Source organism: Nelumbo nucifera, chromosome 4 (assembly GCF_055504915.1).
Source record: "Nelumbo nucifera cultivar China Antique chromosome 4, China Antique-T2T, whole genome shotgun sequence".
Taxonomy (NCBI): Eukaryota; Viridiplantae; Streptophyta; class Magnoliopsida; order Proteales; family Nelumbonaceae; genus Nelumbo; species Nelumbo nucifera.
In genome coordinates, this window is record NC_142652.1 from 94,875,414 (window position 1) to 94,896,513 (window position 21,100).

The following is a 21,100-nucleotide window of genomic DNA, read 5'->3' on the forward strand; positions in this document are numbered from 1 at the left end:
AGAGAGGCGTAGACTCCGAAGCTTGGCACCTTCCTCGTCACTGCACTACATAGCATCGGAGAGATCCAGACTTCGAAGCTCGACACCTTCCTCGGTGCGATGCTACATGGCTTCAAAGAGGTGCAGACTCCGAAGCTTGGCACCCTCCTCGACACTGTGCTATAGAGCCTCGGAGAGACCCAGACTTCAAAGCTCAACACCTTCCTCAGCGGGGCATCGGAGAGGCGTAGACTCCGAAGCTCGACACCCTCCTCGGCACTACGCTACGAGCCTCAGGGAGACCTAGATTTCAAAGCTCAACACCTTCCTCGGCGGGGCGTCGGAGAGGCACAGACTCCAAAGCTCGGCACCTGCAAAGCCCTCAGCTTCGAAGATCGGCAAGCCACAACCGAACATCACAACAAGCTCAACACCTGTAGGCCCTCGAATATCACAATAGCTCACCACCTGGGGGCCCTCAGCTTCAGAGCTCGGCAAGTCATAGCCGAGCATCGCAATGGCCTCAGTTCCACAGCTCGGCACCCCTAAGGGCTCTGTCTCCATAGTTCGACGCCCCGTGGTCAGGCATCACAACGTCAATTCTGAAGCTCGGCCTTTGGCCGACAACAAAAAGCCTTTCCTCAGCATACGACCAAGCTAAGCCCCAACTTTGGAAGCTTGGCACATCATAGTCGAGCATTACAACAGCCTCAACTCCGAAATTCGGACCCAACTCCAAAGCTCGACGCACCACTAGGAGGACGGACCTGGAAGCTCAGTTCGACACCTCGGCACTCTATTGAGCTACACAACCAGGACAGACCTTGAAGCGCGGTCTTGTCCTTGTAACTCGGCCCCACCCTGTTTGCAATGACTATCTGGTTGCTTTCTTTAATTCATGCACAACCTAGGATTGAGCAACATCACCTTCTAACAGATTCATTCCTTATTCTTTCCTCATTGTATTGCGATATGGGCCTCTTGAGAAACCAAAGTTACCGAATTGAGTGTAGGAATTTGTTTTACGATGTAGACGTCTCGACGGTCCCGTTAAGTCGAAATAGAGAGACAGAGACAAAGAACTTTATAAGGTTTTGCGATCGGTTATTATGGAGTTCCCACAGGCGGGGCTTACTCACAGCCCAACGACCAGAGGTTTTCCGAATATGTGCTTGATGGAAATAATGGAATTAACCTCCAATGTCCATTATCGTACATGTTATCGACATGCCACGTGTATCAAAATCATCCTTTGAAGTTGGAGGATTAAGTTGATCTTAGGCTGTGTTTGGAGGGGATGAAATGCAGCCGATAGATGGCACTGCATTGGAGTGATGTAAGTGGTGCAATCCAGGTTGCTGAGCTCTTACTCCAGTGAGACAATGCTACTGATTTGTATGGTTATCAGGCCTGTAGAATTGGCAAACAAACTAATAGTCTTTTGAAAATACATTATAGGAACTTAGGAATGTAGAGATTGGAACCGGTGATGATACTGTAATACTTGTGTCGCCGGTGATGTTAAAGCTTGACTGTGAAGATAACTGATGTGATTAAGGTTGTTCCTGGTTACAATAGTGTTGTGGCAAGAGTAAAATCAGTGCAAAGAATAGTTTCTTGGACACTTCTCCGATGATATTTCCTTTTCTAACGTCATTTTCTGCATATTAGAACCAATGTGAAGAACTGGTTAATAAAAAAAATTAGATGACATCTAAAGGGCATTTGTATCTTTTTACATGTCACTTAACAGTTAGTTAACGGTGGGTATTAAGTTGGCACATTTTGAAAGTTTAGGGACTAAAGTGACACTAGGCCCAAACTATAAGGTGCTAATCAAGAATTTTCCCTTAAATTAATTTAAGTCCAAAGTCAACGTTTAAGACTTTGGATTAGGCTTGGATTGATCCTCATCCTAACCCAACCAACCCAAATTGCACATTGTGACATTTGTAATTGGACTAAACCAAATTGAATGCAATCCATGCATGCATTATTTTTTGGGTTCTTTTTTAAATATTTTTAGATAATATTGAAGTTGAAGGAATCATGGGGGATGTTGTGTAGCCCAATGAACAAAAAAAATAAAAGCTTTGGATAATGTATTAACAGCTTTTAAGGTTGCTTGGCCTAGTCCAATCAACAGCTCGAGTGTAATAATATTTGTCTAGTACATGGACAAGATTGCTCATGTTAATTATAAAACTATGAGTTTTTACAAATCTTTTATAAAAACTATTTTTTGTATGTGTAGTATATTGAACCCATATTTGAATCATAATATTATAAAAACTATCAATTAATATTTTTTGTATTTAAATATCTTATTTTTATTATGTTTATTAAGTTTGATTTTTAAGTGGAATTAAAATATTTTTATTAACATTTTAAGGAAAGCAAAGATAAGTGTATTTTAATTTTTACTAAGTTTTTTTATTAATAGTTTTTATTTTTAAGTGGAAGTTTAGTGGATTTTTAAATTAATGATTTCTTAAAATATATATTTTTTTTCATTTTTGTTGTTTTATGTGTGATTGTTTAACTTCAACTTATTTAGATATTTGATTTATTAATATTCTACTTTATTATGTTGTATTACTATTATCACTCTCATTCTCTATATTTCCTTCTCTTAAATGTAATAATAACATGCATTGAAATAAGAGGCATTGGAAAACCTAAAGCTCTCTCTCTTTAATAGTGTACAACTTTATTAATCCAATCAAAATTGGCAATGATTACTTTTTTTTTTATATTTTTAAAGCAAAAGAAAATAAGAAACACATGCAAAAAAGGAGAAAATAGATAAATACCTATGCTGAAAGGAGAGTGTTGCTGACATGGACTGTCTTATTATATATATATATATATATATATATATACACACATACACACACACACTACAGGGGAATAAGTGCATTTTTACCTGTAGAAGATTGGGTTGAATAGGCCTTAATTTTGTTTAATTATTTTGGGTTGGCTCTATGGGCCTTAAACTTTTTTTTTTTATTTCTTATGTTCTTTAGGTCAGTCGCCTATCTAGGGGTACCCTTGCCATTTTCTGTTTTTTTTTTCTTTTTATTTCAGTATATATATAATGATTAGGGGAGTTTAAGAGGGACGGTTCATCTCTCCTCTTCATCTTTTCTTCTACTTTCTTATTTTTTTCTTGCTATACAATCAAGATATTGTTGGACTGATTTTCTTCTTGGCATTAGAGTAGGTTTCCACTTCCTGCTTTTTCTTCTCTTGGCCCCATACACAATGTGTATGGAGAAGTAAGTTGCTAATTGATTGAAAATTGATGTTGCCCAGTCGGGGGAAATTTCTATAGAAGATCTATCACTTAGGTTGAGGCCCAAGGGAGGTCCCTGGAGGTTTTTCCTAAAAACCCTATCTGATTGGAGAAATCAGACTAAGGGGCTTAGAGACGGTTTGAAACTAGCACTTGGGAATTAAAAGGGAGTTTACTGACCTATATGGAGATCAACTCTAGTTGGAGAAGTTTCTAGAGTTCTTGGTAGGAGTGGCCATAAGTTCTCTCTTTCTCTCATTTTCTCTCATTCTTTCTCATTTTGTTGGGTGTTGTGAAACCCTAGTTTTTTTTTTTTTTTTTTTGCTACAGAGAAGCTCAAGTTAGTGTTTTTTGATTAGTAGCATCTTATTTTTATTTTCATTTTCCTTTGTTTGATCAATAGAGTATACTAGAGGTGAGACAGAATAAAATATCCTACAAAATCCGGATGTGGCTAGGGGTTCGTAAAGAACCTTTGTGAGGCAATGTCTATTATGAAGTTATATGGGGCAAACTATTTGGCATGGTCTCAATTAATAAAAATTCATGTTTGTAGTAGAGGAAAATGAGGGTATGTCATTAGGAGTAAGGCAAAACCGAACGAAGATGATTCTATCTATGAGAAGTGGATGTAGGAAAATTACACTATTGTAGGATGGTGAATTCTATGCAACCTCATATTAATCAACACTACTTTTGGATAGATACTACTAAGAAGGTACAGGATATTGTTAAAGAGACCTACTTATAAAAATTGAATGTTACTAGGACCTATAAATTGAAGAATGATGTGAATAGTTTGAGACAAAGGGAAAAGTCCTTAGCTATATATTTCTCAATATTGAAATCTATGTGATAAGATTGTTCATAAAATATAAAAAACCAATCACATCGGACCAACTCAACTTGAGAGGGTGGGTTCTAAAAGAAACTTGGTCGGTTTCGGATTAAAAAAAAGGGTTATAACCTGGGGGCTCAATTTGGTTGCGGGTTATGTCTTTATAACCCGAAATAAAAACTGACCTAAGCCGATGTATGTATGCAAAAGCCCCAACCTCCACAATGTTTATTGTTTGGTAAATTAAGTTTGTCAGCCCCTAACCTGCCTCCCTATTCTCTAATCTCGTGTTAAACTGTCAGTGTGTCAAGTTGTCTCCCACAAAACGTCACGTAAAAAGCCAAAGAAAGTAAAATTGGTAATGCAAATGAAATGACAAGTTTCTTATTAATTTTCACTAACAAGTATAGATGAGAAAATTTAAGCCACAAATGGTGGGCGCAATGTTATACTTTGACACATAAGGGAAGATGTGTGGTAATGATATAAATCTAGGCCATAAAGTGTACAATTGAACAATTCTTTTTCTAACATTTAGTATGGAAAAAAATAAAAATGCAAATAATTCATTTGTGTCAGGACATGCCATGTCTTTATCATCTCTTTTTAAATTTCCAAGGCTTATAATGGAACCCACATGGTTTAATACCCTTCTATATCTGTTTTTCCATCAAATACTTTTGCTTTGAAATTTTTTCCGATTGAATTAGAACCGATTAAATCAACCAACATTTATGTAAATTAAGAGTTTCAATTTTAATGCAAGTTGATCAGTTTTGGTTTACATGAAAATGAACCCAAAATTTTCGGTTTAGTTGATAAAATCATGTAAAACCGAATCAGTTCAATGGGAATGCACAAAAGATGCTAAAACCCATAGGAAATTAGTGGGGAGGAACTGAGTGTTTAAGTTCCTAACTGGGCTAAGGATAAGATGATTCGTTGTGAGGAAAAATAGGAGATAGGTTCAGATTATCGAGGTTCTACAACACTTTGTTAATGCTGGGACGAAGTAAGAAGGTTGTGTGTGAATACTACAAAAAGCCAAAGCACACCAAAGACACCTGTTGACAATTACATCTAAAGTTTCTACTTCCTAAATTTAATAATAATGATGATGATGATGATGACAAAAGGAATGGGAATGGGAAAGGAGGCAATACTAATGTAGCCATCTCCTTGATGGCAAGAAGGGGCAATGTGATGAGAAGTCGGTGGGGGAACAACTTACAATTTCCAAGGCTGAATATGAGAAGTATGGTTACATCATCAGTCATTTGGAATCTACTTCTTCAACTTCTGCTCCATCCGAATGCGATTCCACCTCTACCTATGCTTATTTAGGTATTCTTGCCACTACGAGTCATACCTCTACCTTAAGTAATCATAGGATCCCCAGGATAATAGATTTTGGTGCTTTTGACCATATGACCAGTGTTTCCATTTTATTCTCTACTTACCAACTTTTATCTAGCCACAACAAAATATCCCTTGCTAACGGATCTCTTGCCCCCATCTCAGGCAAGGGAGACATTAAAACCTCAAACTCCCCTACTTTGCCCTTTGTTTTTCATATACCTAAACTTAATATTAACACACTTTTAGTTAGTAATTTGACTAAATCTCTAAACTATAGTTTTAATCATTTCCCTTCTTACTATGTTTTTCAGGATATGAAATCTTAGAAGTTGATTGGGAGTGGCCATGAGATAAATAGGATATACCTGTTAGACATGTCTGAGTGGAGTTGAGTACAACCTCAAAAAAAAAAAGAAGCTTTTGGATCTACAATTTTAGAGTCAATTAGTCGTATCATCATCTGGGTCATTTTTATTTTTCTTCATTAAAGCTTTTGTTTCCCACATTGTTTGGAGGAGTCATTTCATCAAGTCTACATTGTCTGAAGGAGTCAGTTTATCAAAGCCTGCTAATACTCCTATTGATTTAAATCGCAAGCTAGGTGATTGTATCAAAGACTTGTGGGAAGATTCCTATACTCATCTATGACCAAACTTGATATTGCCTATGTGGTGGGAATTCTGAGCCAATTCATGCATACTTTTAGGGTTGTTCATCTAAAGGCTGTAGAGAGGGTGCTTAGATACCTCAAGAAGTATCAGGAAATCGGGTTATTGTTTGAAAAGAATGGTCACCTAAAGGTTCAAGTTTACACAAATGTTGATTAGGTTGGGACGTAATAAAAGCCCTATCGATGGTATTGCACCTTTATAGGAGGTAAATTGGTCATTTGGAAAAGTAAGAAGTAGAGTGGTGTGGCTAGATCTAGTGCAAAGACTGAGTACAAGGCCATGTTTCATGGAGTTGTAGAAATCTTGTAGACAAAGAACATGTTGGGTGAGTTGAGGTTTGGTGTGGATGCTCCTATATTACTTTATTGTGACAATAAAACTGTCATTAGTATTGTGGTCAATTTAGTACTCCATGATAGAACAAAGCACATAGGAGTGGATAAATACTTTTTTAGGGAAAATCTTGAAAGTGAAGTGTGTACACTACATGTTAAGTCTAAGGAACAACTTGTAGATGTTTCTACAAAGGGACTTCATCACTTGGCACAATGACCTTTGTGATAAGTTGAGCTTGATAGACATATATGCACCAACTTGAAGATGAGTGTTGTATTTCTTACTTTATGTGTCATAAGAGCATAAGTGTCTTTTTACCTTTATTGTAAAATTGCTACATATAAATAAATATAAGAACTAGAGCCACCGGCCCCACCTTTTTTGGCTCTCAATAATTCTTTGATTTTCTTTTTTTTTTTCTTTTTTAGTATGTATCAATCAAGATGAAGGAGAACATACCATCCAACATGTCCACAAACTCTTCTATGTATTCCTCATAATGTTGCAAACAAAAAAGAAAAATAAAAATAAGAGAGAGACTGCTATCAAGAAAAGATAACCATCATTTTTATTTTCTCCAAATCCTATAGAGAACAATGCAAAACATTTTAGCATCTAACCAAACTCAAGTAGAATAAATACTACAAGTACAAAATCCTAACATCTATATTCAAACCTAATAAGGCTACTGAGAAAATATCAAATTTGGCGTTGCTCCAAACCGCACCTTCTCAATTTTCAAGATGTGAGTTAGAACACCATTTTTATGGAGAAACAGTTCCAAACAAACATATGTTTTTTGGAGCACTGTTTTTTCCAACGTAACACTGATGTGTCACCATTTCCTGGAGTAATGGCATCAATGTCAAACAGACGCTAACATTGAACTTCCATATACCAAATCCCAATACAAACTCTTCTATCTGCATTCTTTTATACATTCAGAGAACACGTTTAAAAAATCCAGAAATTAGGTCCATCTCCAACCCACCCCAGCCAAGATCCAATATATTAACACTTGACATTTGATAGTTTTTTCCATTTTTATGGGTCCCTCTTTGAAACGAGGGGACCCGTTTCGAAAAAAAGGGGTCATTTACTAAAACACCCCCTATAGTTTCATTAATTTAATAAAGCCTACCCTATAGTTTGTACTTTATTAAAACATCCCTTACAGTTTGCAATCAATTTACTTAATCGACCTTTTGTTAGATATAAAAAATGACAGTTTTAACCCTAATATCCATTCAAATAAATTTAATCAAAAGAAACTAAAAATAAAAATGCCACTTTTGCCCTAAGTAAAACATGGACAACCACTCTATTTTTCTCTATTTGTTTTTTTTTTTTTATAAAAAGTGTTATGGGTACTTATGGAATAATCAACCATGGATCCATACCCTTGAATATTTTGCACTCAGTTTAGGGGTACTTTTGGAATAAACAACCATGGGTTCCATGCCATTGAACATTTTTCAGTTACTTTTAGATGATCTTGTTACTATTTTCAGATGGCAAAACAAATAGTTCTTAATGAAAGGTCCATTAACTATTTGGGTCCATTGCAAACTATAAGAGGTGTTTTAATAAATTACAAAATATAGGATAGGTTTAAGTAAATCAGTGAAACTATAAAAGGTGTTCTAATAAATGACGCAAAAAAATGAAATACCTATTTGTGCCCATTCCACGTCAATGGGCAAATTTAAAATTTTCATCATATCATGAACCACATATATATTGGTATATTACGAATATTTGTGTGTTGAGTAGATTAAATTGGATCAGTATGGATTTGGGCCAGGTTTTAGACATTGAGTTTCCATTCAATTGGGTCAGGTTAACGGGTTAGATGGATGGCTTGACGTTCAACCCAAACCCAATCCACCAAATTGCCATCCCCTAATCTGTGTAGGTATTTGTCCTGTTACTCTTAGCTTTCACAACCAAACCATGCACAAACCTTGTTCTTGTCCCAACAATCTCAATCTCTTCATGATCATCCTTTGGCTGGGAAGCTCATGCTAGTTGTGGGAGAACCTTATCATATAAGGATTTAGTACCTATTTGGGAGGGCTTTCATATAGTGGCTTTTGGATTTACAAGATGAATCCCATATGAAAAGCTTAGAAGTAATGTTAGGTGAAAACCCCGGAAAGCTCAAATATGTATTATTCTAGTTAAGAAATCGACTTTCCGATGAAGCTAATTTTAATATCAAAATGGCTCAACCAAAACTGAAGCCCTCCTAAATGGGCTCTTAATGAAGGTAGCAAAGCCCAAGAGGAATTGAAATGCTATTTGAAGTCAGTTATTCAAGGCTGAAAGGTGTCCCCATAAGTAGTCTTTTGGGCCCAAAAGATAGTTGCCACATGAGGCAGCCATAACATCATCAACTTTGCATTATTTTAAAAGACTGTCGAGAAAAAAAGAAGGCTTGGCTGTTGTAACCTTAGACTGTACTAGCAAGGCTTAGGCCTTGAGTTGTTTGAGGCTTACCCATTTTGGCCTTCAGCCTTGTAATGTCTACAGCTTGAGACTCAACCATTTAGCAAACTAATCTTGAATATGAAGGTTTATATAAGGGTATAATGGAAATTTAAGACAAAAAAGCGTACATTGTTTTATATATATTGGCATATTAAACAAATAAATATAAATATGACAAATAAATGCATATGATAATAGTTTGTTCTATTGTTCATACTTTATTCTTACCCACTTTTCATTTATCCCGTATTTGATAATTTATTATTTTCTGAAGTATATGCATCGCATAGGTGGTCATTTTTCCTTTTTCTTTTTTGATATCTTTTGAAGGGTTATACAACCCGAGGGGGGGGTGTCCAGGTGCAAGTGAGATTTGATCCTAAATCTATGCTACAACTAGTAGAAGACCTTACCAGTTAGCTGACTGCCACCTTATAAAAGAGGCTGAAATTGAAGTAACATAACTGGTCATTTTTCACTAATGCATATAGGTGCAAAAAACGAAAAAAAAAATGCTTTGCTCTTAAAGCATTGTTGGTTTATATCATTGAACTGAATAGTTAGATTTATATGGTATTGTTCTTATAGCGCTTAGTGATGGTGCGCAATCCGGTCGGTTCTAGCTGCCGGTTACCTCGCTTCCGACGAGATCGAAGGTGCTTGAAACAAGGAAGAAAATGGAGACTTCCGGGGAGGAACCCGATTGGAACACTCCGAAGCTTAAGTTAGTGCTCTTCAGAAGGCAAAGGAAATGAGAAATTCTAAGACCAGAAAGCGCAAGAATCACATACCTTCTTCCCCATGAGATGGGGGCTTTTATAGTCACATTGTATACTTACTCCCGAACCCTTGTCAGTTCGGGTATCATTACCTCTGCCAGATCGGGTCACTTCCTCTGACAGATCAGGTCACTTCCTCTGCCAGATCGGGGGTCATTTCGGGTGTCAACCTCCACTGCCAGTTGCCAGTTCAAGTGTCATAACCTCCACTGCCAGTTGTCAGTTCGGGTGTCATAACCTCCACTGTTCCTTGTCAGGGCCGTCCCTGCCACGTCTGAGATGGTGGTGGCAGGTGGCCGTTGGGGGGCGGCTGTCATGTGTCGGACCCCTAATCAGTCAGGTGCGCCGCCTCCGTGTACGAGCTTCCTGGGCGTTAGGTACGGCTCAGTCAGGTGACTTGGGGCCGAAGTGGTGTGCGAGGTGAAGTCCGTTTGGACAGAAGTATGGTCTGAACTGCCCTTGGGCTGGCAGTTCGGGTCTTTGCCTTTTGTGCCTTTTGTAAGGCTCAGGACCTTGAAGGGAGAGCTCGGGTTCCTCCTTGGGGAGCTCGGGACTCTTCAGCTCAGAGCTCGGGTTGTAGGTTCCCCTTTGGGGGAGCTGACTTTTTCCTCGGAGCTTGGGTTATGGGGCCCGCTGTCGTGCCGAGCTGGCGTTTCTGCCAAGTCACTCTCGGTTGCTTCCACGTGTCGTATGGCCAAGGGGTCGGGTCAAATCTTCCTCCATCAATTGCCCCCCACTCCCCATGCTCGGGGTCCTGACCCAGCGTGGGGAGTTCACGAGATGACAGGTGGATTTTCCTCGGGACACTTTGGCCTCGGTCTGGGACTTCTCCAGTTTGACCTGCTTGTGTTATTGGCTCAACCGAGGTCGACTTGGTTCGACCAGGGGTCGGTCCCAGGCTGCGTGTAGCTTACGCGCGTAAATGATTTCAAATTTTTGAACGTAAACAACGCACACCAAAGTGTCTTTTCCTCGGGAAGTGTACTCCTGATTTCGCGGGGAGCCATTGGATGGTTTCGATCTTGGTCGTTGATGTGCGGGTACCGTGGCTATAAATAGTGGGGGACCCCTTATCACCTTCCTCTGTCATCCTTCAGCATTTGTTCCTTGAGCTCGCGCCCAAGCCTGTTAGCTCGCGTCACTTGTTCGTAGTCCGGTAGCTTTTCCTGGTGAGTCCTCAGCCCTCTTTGTTTCGATGTCTAGCTCGGGTAGTTTAGGTAGTCTCCTGGGGGTTCGATGCTGGTTCTACGAACCGAACCGCTGCCCCCGACAGCCTTAGTGAGTCTGAGGCGGGGCCCGAGGTAGAGCTCGAGGAAGAGCTCGAGTTCGAGCCCGTATACCGAGTCACCTCGGGTAGTTTGGCATCCACCTCTCATTGAGGTCGGGTGCCAGATAAGTTCGGACCTTCCACTATGATGTCCAAAAGGCTTTGGTCCCTTATCGTCCAGTACAACCTGCCCGGGGAGTATACCTACTTTGTACCTTCGGGCGACTTTCCTTGGGAGCACGGTCCAGATGAGATCGTGATATTCCGGGAGCAGCTTGTTGCCGGGCTGCGCCTTCCCTTTCATCCTCTTATCGTCGAAGTCATGAACCACTTCGGCATTACTATAGGTTAGCTCCACCCGAACTCTGTTCGTAACCTTGTTGGGGCTATCTCCCTGTGCTGCGAACATTGCCTTCCTTTAGACTTGGAAGTCTTTCGGCTATCCTCATGCTCAAAAAACAGGTGGGTCCCCTGCCCGGGCGTAGGAGGGCGTACTACTTGTCACTTCGCCCGAGCTTCAAGCTCTTACACGACCTTCCAAACAAGGTCCCGGCATGGAAGCGGGACTACTTCGTGGTTCAAAGTGCTACGGGGTGGCCGTTTCCTACTGAGTCGGGTTTGGCCGCTCCTGACCCCGGTGTCGCATTAGACGAAGACACGGTGAAGGGGATCCAGGACTGGGCCCGGCAAGGGCTCAAATGCGAAGTCTACCTGACGGAGGACAAGCTTATTCAGACCGGTCTGAGTTCGGGTAGGTTTCTTGCTCAGACGAAGGTACTCTTGCTTTTGCTTTTATTCCCGTCTTCTGACGCCAAGCTCCTTTTTGCAGGTGTTGTGGAGGCAGGGAAGACTCGAGGTGCGAACTTGTTCGCTAGCATGAAAAGAAGGAAGCGAGCTGCTAAGCGGGTCCGCGCCGATCCTTCCCGAGTTGCGGAGCTCGAGGCACCGAGAATGGAGCCTCCTAGGGAGATCGAGGTGCCCCCTTCAGTTCAGGAAGCGGCAGGGGCTCCCTATGCCGACACTGCCTATACCCGGGCAGTGCCTTCGAGCTCGGGAAGTCACGAGGAGGTTGGGAGTGTGCTGACGCCGAGCTACGCTCTCCGAAAAAGCAAGAAGGCCACTTGCCCTGAGGAGGTCGCGCAGTGGGCCGATCTTCCTACAAATCTCTTAGGCGCTCATGCTGCAACTCACGCCATGGTGGTAAGTCGAATTAGTTTTTTTTTTTTTACCGAGTTGATTCGTCCTCGTTCTGGTAGGTGAACTCTTCTATCCACGCTTTGGCAATCCAGGCGGAGAGGGGCTTGAAGTGAGCACAAGCTGCCGAAGCGGCTTCCCGTGCTGTGTGAGCTGAGCTGTTGAGGTCTCGGAGGGACACAGAGGCCTTAGGAATGGTGGTGAGGCACATGGCCAACCTGAAGTTGGACCTGGAGCATCAGGTCGAGTACCTTCAGGAAGATATTAGGGAGAAGACTCAGATCTTTTCTTAGGCTGTCGAGGAGGCGAAGGTGAAAGCCGTTGAGGATTATATCGTTTCACCGCGCTTTGACGATATGATGGTGGGCTCGTACAAAAGGGGTTTCAAGTTGAGCCGATGAATGATAAGGAACACGTACCCCGAGCTCGATGTCAGTGCCATAACCAATTCGCGCATCACACAGGAGATGGCTGCCACAGCTGATGACGATGCGGATTCCGAAGACGAAGCGGGTCCTTTGGGTGTTGGTGAAGTCCCTTCTGAAGGCGATGAAGATTGACCTCTGGGCTTGTGAGCTCATTTGTGTTTTTTGTTTGTTTTTGGTTTTTCTTTTTAAACACTGTAAAGCAAACATTTAGCAATGAAGTACTTTTTTTGTTCAAAAGTGTTGTGCAAATATTCTCCTTTTGCCGAAGTGACTATATACCCGAGCTGCTAGACTTAAGCCCCGAGGTGAGTTATCATAGTAAGGCTATGTGCCCGATCTGTTCTCCGCTCGGGTTAGTGAACATAGGCTGGATTGGGCCTTGGGCTATGCACCTCGGGCTCCATACTTGTGCAGATTGCTTTCGTTGATGATGTGCCGAAGTCATCTTTAGCTCGGTATTCTGCCCCTTTCGGTGCCGAGGTCCTTGTTAGCTCGGCATTCAGGGCCTTAGGGTGCCGAGGTCTTTGCTAGCTCGGCATTCTGGCCCTTAGGCTATGGTAGCGGCTCATGGCCTGCTTAGTTATAGGTAAAATCGTCTTAAGTTGACGATGTTCCATGCCCAGGGTATCTGTTTACCTTCCAGGGTCTCGAGCTCGTATGCTCCCCCAAGGACTCTCTTCACTCGGTAGGGTCCTTCCCAGTTCGGCCTGAGTTTGCCAACGCCGGGCTCAGGTACCATGATTTTGCGGAGAACCAGGTCACCGATGCGAAAGTTTCGTTTCTTAACTCTGGCGTTGTAGTACCGAGCTACCCTTTGCTGGTATGCTGCGGTTTTGATGTATGCGAGGTCCCTCACCTCGTCAAGTAGGTCGAGGTTGGTACGTAGTTCGTCGTTATTAGTATTGTCGCTGTATGTTTCCAGCCGAAGTGAGGGGACTTCGATTTCGACTGGGATGACTGCCTCCGTGCCGTAGGTAAGGTTGAAGGGAGTTTCTCCAGTGGCGGTCTTCTCTGTAGTTCGGTATGCCCATAGGACGCTGGGCAGCTTGTCTGCCCATAACCCTTTAGCTCGGTCTAGCCTGGCTTTTAGTCCGCGGAGGATATCTCTGTTCGTGCCTTCTGCCTGACCGTTTGCTTATGGGTGTGCGACCGACGTGAAGTTTTGCCGGATCCCCATACCTTGGCACAACTCTTGGAATTTGATGTCTTTGAACTGCTTGCCGTTATCGGAGATCAGCACCCGAGGTAGCCCGAAGCGGCACACTATGTTCTTCCCGAAGAAGTTCTGAACATTTCGAGCTGTGATGGTTACGAGAGTTTCAACTTCAACCCACTTGGTGAAATAGTCTACTACCACTACTAGGAACTTCCTTCCTCTTGTTGCTGGAGGGAATAGCCCGAGTAGGTCGATACCCCATTGTGCGAAGGGCCATGGGCTGGTGAGGTACTTGAGGTTGGCGGCGGGCTGGTGGTGAATGTTGGCGTGCTTTTGGCACTTCCTGATTAGCCCGACGGCGTCTGCTTTCATTGTTGGCCAATAGTACCTCTGTCGTAGTGCCTTCTGAGCGACGACCCTACCCCCCAAGTGTCCACCACATAGGCCTTCATGAATGTCACGGAGTACGGGCTCGGCTTCGGGAGGTCGCAAGCAGCGTAGGTAGGGGAGCGTGTAGGATCTTCGGTACAGCCATCCGTCTATCATGACGTACTTGGCTGCCTGACGCTCTACCCTCCTGGCAGCGTTGCATTCTGTGGGGAGGGTTCCATGTAGCAAGAAGCTCGCGAGTGAGTCAATCCAGCTCGGTTCTACTTGGGCGACAAGAGCGACCTCCTCTGCCCCCCAGAGAATGCTAGGCCGAGGTAACTTCTCTATGTACACAGTTCTCATGGTGTTGTCACTGGTGTTGGCTAGCCGGGACAGAGCGTCGGCCTCAGTGTTCTCTGACCTCGGGATTTGCTTGATGAAGTGTGATTGGAAGCTAAGCAGTGCCTCTTTTACCTTTGCCAAGTAGGCGATCATAGCTGGCTCGCGGGCTTCGTATTCCCCTGTAACTTGGTTGACCACGAGCTGGGAATCGCTGCAGATAACTATGTGTTTTGCCTTTACCTCTTGCGCTAGAGCTAGCCCTACTATCAATGCCTCATATTCCGCCTCATTGTTGGATGCCGCGAAGTCGAAGCGTAACGCATACTCCAGCTTCATGCCACTCGGTCCGCGAAGAACTACACCGGCTCCGCTGCCCTGCTGATTTGAGGAAACATCTACGTGAAGGATCCAAGGCTCTTCATCCCAATTCGCGCTTGGCCTAACCAGGAGAGATACCAAACTGGGTGCAATCTCACGGAGCTCGGACTCAACCGGCCCGGTGCGATCTCATGGCCTAACCGGGAGCATCGAGCTCACCCGAATTGGGAGCCTCATGCTCAACCGGGCTGAGGACCTCGGAGCTGAACGTGCATTCTACAACAAAATCCGCCAAGGCTTGAGCTTTGATAGCGGTTTGGGGCTTGTATTGGAGATCGTACTCACTGAGTTCGATGACCCACTTCGTCAATCGTCCAGAGACCTCGGGCCTGAGTAATAATTGCCTCAAGGGTTTGTCGGTGAGGACGATGATGGTATGAGCTTGGAAATATAGACGGAGTTTGCGGGCCGCAATGAACAGCGCATAGACTAGCTTTTCTATCTCTGGATACCTTGTTTCAACTCCCTACAATATCTTACTAACATAGTAGATGGGTCATTGAACCCGATCTGCTTCCTTTATCAGTACCGAACTGACCACTTCGTCGCTTGCCGAGAGGTAAAGTTCTAAAACATCGCCCTCTTCGGGCCTGGCCAACACCGGGATGTTGGCGAGGTATTTCTTGAGCTCGTCAAATGCGAGCTGTCAGTTTGGGTTCCACTCGAACCCTTTGCCTTTTATTGCCTTGAAGAAGGGCAGGCAACGGTCTGCCGATTTAGACATGAAACGACTCAGAGCAGCTATCCTGCCGTTTAGCCTCTGAACCTCTTTTACTTTTCGGGGTGGTCTCATATCTAGGATGGCCTTTATTTTGTCTGGGTTGGCCTCAAAACCGTGCCGATTGACGATGTACCCTAGGAACTTGCCCGAGGTGACACCGAAGACACAATTGTTTGGGTTTACTTTCATGCTAAATTGACGCAGAATTTGAAAGACGGAATGCAAGTCTTGTATTAATTCATGCGAAAACTGTGTCTTGACGATCATGTTGTCTACATAACATTCTATCTTCGTGCCAATTAAGGGCTGAAACAGCTTATTCACGAGCCTTTGGATGGTCACCCCAACATTTTTCAGTCCGAAGGGCATAACCTTGTAGCAGTAAAGGCCGAACTCGGTTATGAAGGTGGTTTTTTCCTCGTCGGACAGGTCCGTCCTGATTTGGTTGTAGCCTAAGTAGGAATCCAGGAAGCTTAGCAACTCGTGTCCCGAGATCGCGTCCACTAGGCGGTCGATCCTGGGGAAGGGGAAGCAATCTTTCGGGCAAGATTGGTTCAGGTCAGTGTAGTCGACGCACATGCGCCACTTGCCGTTTGCCTTTTTTACCAGAATTGGGTTGGCTACCCAGCTCGGGTAATGAACTTCCCTTATGAAGTCCGCTGCGAAGAGCTTCTCGACCTCCTAATCGACCACCCTCCTGCGTTCTGGGGCTAAGTTGCGTTTCTTCTGTCTAATGGGTCTGACTACAGGGTCAGTATTGAGCTTGTGAGTTATGAGCATAGGGTCTATGCCGGACATTTCTGCTGCAGACCAAGCGAAAACATCTAAGTTACTGAGTAAGAAGCGTACCAGTTCAGATCGCAGGGGTCCTTCCAGGGATGCTCCGACCTGAAGTAATCTGGCGGGGTCTTCTGCCGAGATAGAGATGGGAACAATTTCCTCTGTTGGTGCAGCTCGCTCCTTGTTCTGTTTCGTAGGTCGCTCCAGTTCAAGGTTGTTGGTTACCTTGGCCTTTCCCTTGAGGGCGGCAACGTAGTACTTGCGGGACTCGAGTTGGTCACCCCGCACTACCCCGATGCCGAAGTCCATTGGGAACTTCATGGCCAAATAGTAAGTGGACACGACAGCTCTTAAGGCGTGGGTGATCGGCCAATCTACTATGGCATTATAGGGGGAGGGGGTCGCGACCACCAAGAAATCGTGACTGAGTTTTACTGTGCTAGGCCACGTGCCGACTTCCACAGGTGCTGTGACCTTTCCCAGGGGTCTGGCCTCTTCTCTGCTGAAACCGACCAGCGGGGTGTTTGCGGGCTTCAAATCACTCTCTCGGAACTGGAGCTTGTCGAAGGCCGCTTTAAAGAGGATGTCTGCCGAACTGCCAGAGTCAATGAGTACCCGTCGGACCTCGAAGTCGTTGATCTTTATCTTTATGACAAGTGCGTCGTTGTGGGGGTAGTGGACCCTGCGCGCATCATCTTCGGTGAAGAATATGGGGTCTTCCGTCCTAGGCCGCTTCGGGGGATTTCGTTCTTCTTTGGCGGCCTCCCGGGTTGATGCGCGAGCTGCTGCCGAGGTGCACCCTGCCACGATCGATCCTCCAACGATCACGTGGATTGTTCCCCGAACTGGTCTTTCCTTCGGGGGCTGCTTCTATGGTTATGCTGGCCGGCTGCTGGACTTGGGAGCGACTTTGCTGTGCTCTCCCTGTCGACCTGGCTTATAACTATTGTTATTATTATTGTGCTATACAAAATTTCGTTGATATCCGCGACGGATAAGTTCCTCTATCTCATCGCGGAGATTATTACAATGTTCGGTGCTATGGTCGTGATCCCTATGGAAACTGCAATACAAGTCCTTGATCGTCATTAAGATCTCGGCCTGCTTCGCGTTTAAGGGTGTGTAGTCCTTCCAAGCTGCTAAGGGAGCTCGGAACGGCTGGCTTGGCTTCGTCTCTCGAGCTGGGTCTTTCCTTCTTTTGTCATCTGGGTTGGAGGGCTCGCCTTCCCTCTTCCTTTTCTCGATCCCGCTTTCAGTCCTTTGGTTGATATCCTCCTCTGTTCTCATGAATTTGTCCGCGAGCTTGAGGAATTCAGCCACGATCGCAGGCTGGTTAACTACCATGTGCCACTTGAACTCCTTGTGTGTCACTCCTCTCTTGGCTGCCGCGAGCTGCACCGCGGGGTCTAGACGCGGTATCTGCAAGCATGCGTCATTGAACCACTTGATGTAGCCCCGGATGGACTCTCCTTCTCTCTGGACTACTCCGAAGATGCTCTCCTCGGTTCGGGGGCACCGTTTATTGGTAACAAAGTTCGCGGTGAAGACCTACACGAACTGGGTCCAGCTTCTTATTGACCCGAGGGCCAGGTTCCTGTACCAGGCCACCCCCCTGAAGGTGGTAGTGAAGGCCACACACATGCAGGATTCACTGGCCCTTGCCAGGTGCATTTGGGACTAGAAGGCATCGACGTGGTCATTGGGGTTGAAGGACCCATCGTACTTGTCTAGAGAGGGGAGTTTGAAATCTCTGGGCATGGGGACTGCAAGGAGTTTTGATGAGAGGGGGGAAGGGACTGAGAGAATAGGGACAGCTTTTACCTCGTCCGAGCTCGTCTCTTCTTTACCTCGGAGCTCAGGCAGGATGCGGGTGGTAGTTCGGCGACTTCGTCGGCGTCTTCGTTGCTGCTTAGAGGGCTTGGTATTGGCGCTGCTAGCCTCGGTGTTGCTGAGCTCGATGGGCCTGGACTATTGGTAGTCTGCCGCTAGGACGCCGAATCGGTTCTCTGTGAGCGGGAGCTCAAACTTGGAGTGCCGAGGTGCTGACTTGACTGGCAAGGAGGTTCCCGATCCGCCGGCGAGCTACGAGGCGGGGGTGATTAGTCTTTCTCTCCTGCCCGGGGATGAGGCCTGGCTCTTGGAGGGGTTCTGAAGTTGGGAGGCTTCTCCTCGGTGAAGGCGTCCGCCCTGAGGGGAGGGCTTAACCGGCTTCGGAGCGGGGTGCCGAGGTGGAAGCTATGGTTGGTTCAGAGGCAGTTGGGGGAACTGCTATTGATAGTGATACTGAGAGATGTGGTGCAGTACTTGCTACTGATGGAGTTGATGTTGCTGGAACTGCTGCATTTGGGCTTGCATTGCTCGCATGCACTACATCAAGTCATCAAACAGGTTTTGGCTAGTCGTCAGAGGGACAGCAGTTGGTTTGGCAAAGGTTGTCTCGACAGGGAGAGGAAGGGGAGGCTTTTTGAGAGAGAGAGAGAGAGAGAGAGGGAGAGTTAAAGGTTAGGGGAGGCTTTTTGAAGTCTTCCCATAGACGGCGCCAAATGATGGTGCGTAATCCGGTCGGTCCTAGCTGTCGGTTACCTCGCTTCCGACGAGATCGGAGGTGCCTAAAACAAGGAAGAAAATAGAGACTTCTGGGGAGGAACCCGGTTGGAACACTCCGAAGCTTAAGTTAGTGCTCTTCAGAAGGCAAGGGAAATGAGAAATTCTAAGACCAGAAAGCGCAAGAATCACATACCTTCTTCCCCATGAGATGGGGGCCTTTATAGTCACCTTGTATACTTACTCCCAAACCCTTGTCAGTTCGGGTATCATTACCTCTGCCAGATCGGGTCACTTCCTCTGACAGATTGGGTCACTTCCTCTGCCAGATCGGGGGTCATTTCGGGTGTCAACCTCCACTGCCAGTTGCCAGTTCGGGTGTCATAACCTCCACTGCCAGTTGCCAGTTCGGGTGTCATAACCTCCACTGTTCCTTGTCAGGACCGTCCCTGCCACGTCTGAGATGGTGGTGGCAGGTGGCCGTTGGGGGGCGGCTGTCATGTGTCGGACCCCTAATCAGTCAGGTGCGTCGCCTCCGTGTACGGGCTTCCTGGGCGTCAGGTACGGTTCAGTCAGGCGACTTGGGGCCGAAGTGGTGTGCGAGGTGAAGTCCGTTTGGATAGAAGTATGGTCCGAACTGCCCTTGGGCTAGCGTTTCGGGTCTTTGCCTTTTGTGCCTTTTGTAAGGCTCAGGACCTTGAAGGGAGAGCTCAGGTTCCTCCTTGGGGAGCTCGGGACTCTTCAGCTCGGAGCTCGGGTTGTAGGGTCCCCTTTGGGGGAGCTGACTTTTTCCTTAAAACTCGGGTTGTAGGGCCCGCTGTCTTGCCAAGCTGGCATTTCTGCCAGGTCACTCTCAATTGCTTCCACGTGTCATATGACCAAGGGGTCAGGTTAAATCTTTCTCCATCACTTACATTTATGAAAAAAATCCAGTGCAAATTAATGCCTAAAATATCAAACCAGTCATAATAAAGTTTCGTATTTTTCATGTCTTTATTATTTGTAGATTATACTTTTTTGCTCAATAATGCTTACACCTCAAAACGCCAGGCCCCTATGTCACCCAACCGCCTCTCCTCCACTTTCCTTTTAGTACTGTTCATCTATCTTTCTATATAGCAACTTTTCTTCCAATAACTCTTTGCCAACTGGCAAGAAAAAAATCACCTCCTTGTCCTTGTTTGCTAAAGATTAAACAAGAATAATTGTAAGGCTATTATTTGCGGGGGAAAAGTGCAATATAGGGCATATATCGAGCTGAAGTGACAAGGACATGATAGAAAAAGGCCCACAATCAAATCAAATCAAATCACGGGTTGCAATCCCCATAAAGAGTAGGTAGAGATGGGGGACTGAGTGTTGGGATCAGAACATTGAATTGGAACATTCGATCCCAGTGATTGGAAGTATGAACTACCACTCTGCAACAATGATTGTGTACCAACCAACCCTTTTGATTTTGAGATAAGATGGTCAAGCCCCAGAGGATTTTCCAGAAGATACACTCAAAATAAATTATTCCAAATTGGTGATTTTTGCATCATGTGCATTCCCTCCAACCTCTAGATACCAAGAAATCTAAAATGTGGCAGCACCTAATGTGATCGCATCTATTTATGAGGCAAGTGTAGCCAAAAGAGCCCCTCAGTTGGCCAGATAAAAGGGTTCTTTTCAATTATTTTCAAAGTAAAAAACAATGAATGAATCATTGAATGGCCTCCATCATTTACAAAAAGACCTCAAATCCAAATAATTCTGACCAGCTGAGGCATGCATGATATGAGCTGGGAAATGAAAACAAATTAAGTGCTTCATCTTGTAGTGTTATCCTTACAGTCTAGAACTAGGAGCCTCATATTTGACACAAATAATTTGAAAAATAAAGTACTTCAGCTTCCCCCCCCAGACCACCTGTGTTGTCTCTCAATCACATGATAATAATGGCTAATCCATACCCATATCAATTTAGGTTATTATTATTGCATTCAGAATAACCACATTAGACCTTTTCACTCAGTATCATTTAGTCCTTTGAAAGCAGATTTGATTTGAAACTATCAGCAAATGATAGGACAGTTGTCTAAGTTTTCAAAAAGGGTTATTTGCATAAACATCTCTCTAATTTCACATATTTACTACAACTTAGAGTAGGAAGTGATGTTTTTGACCCTAAT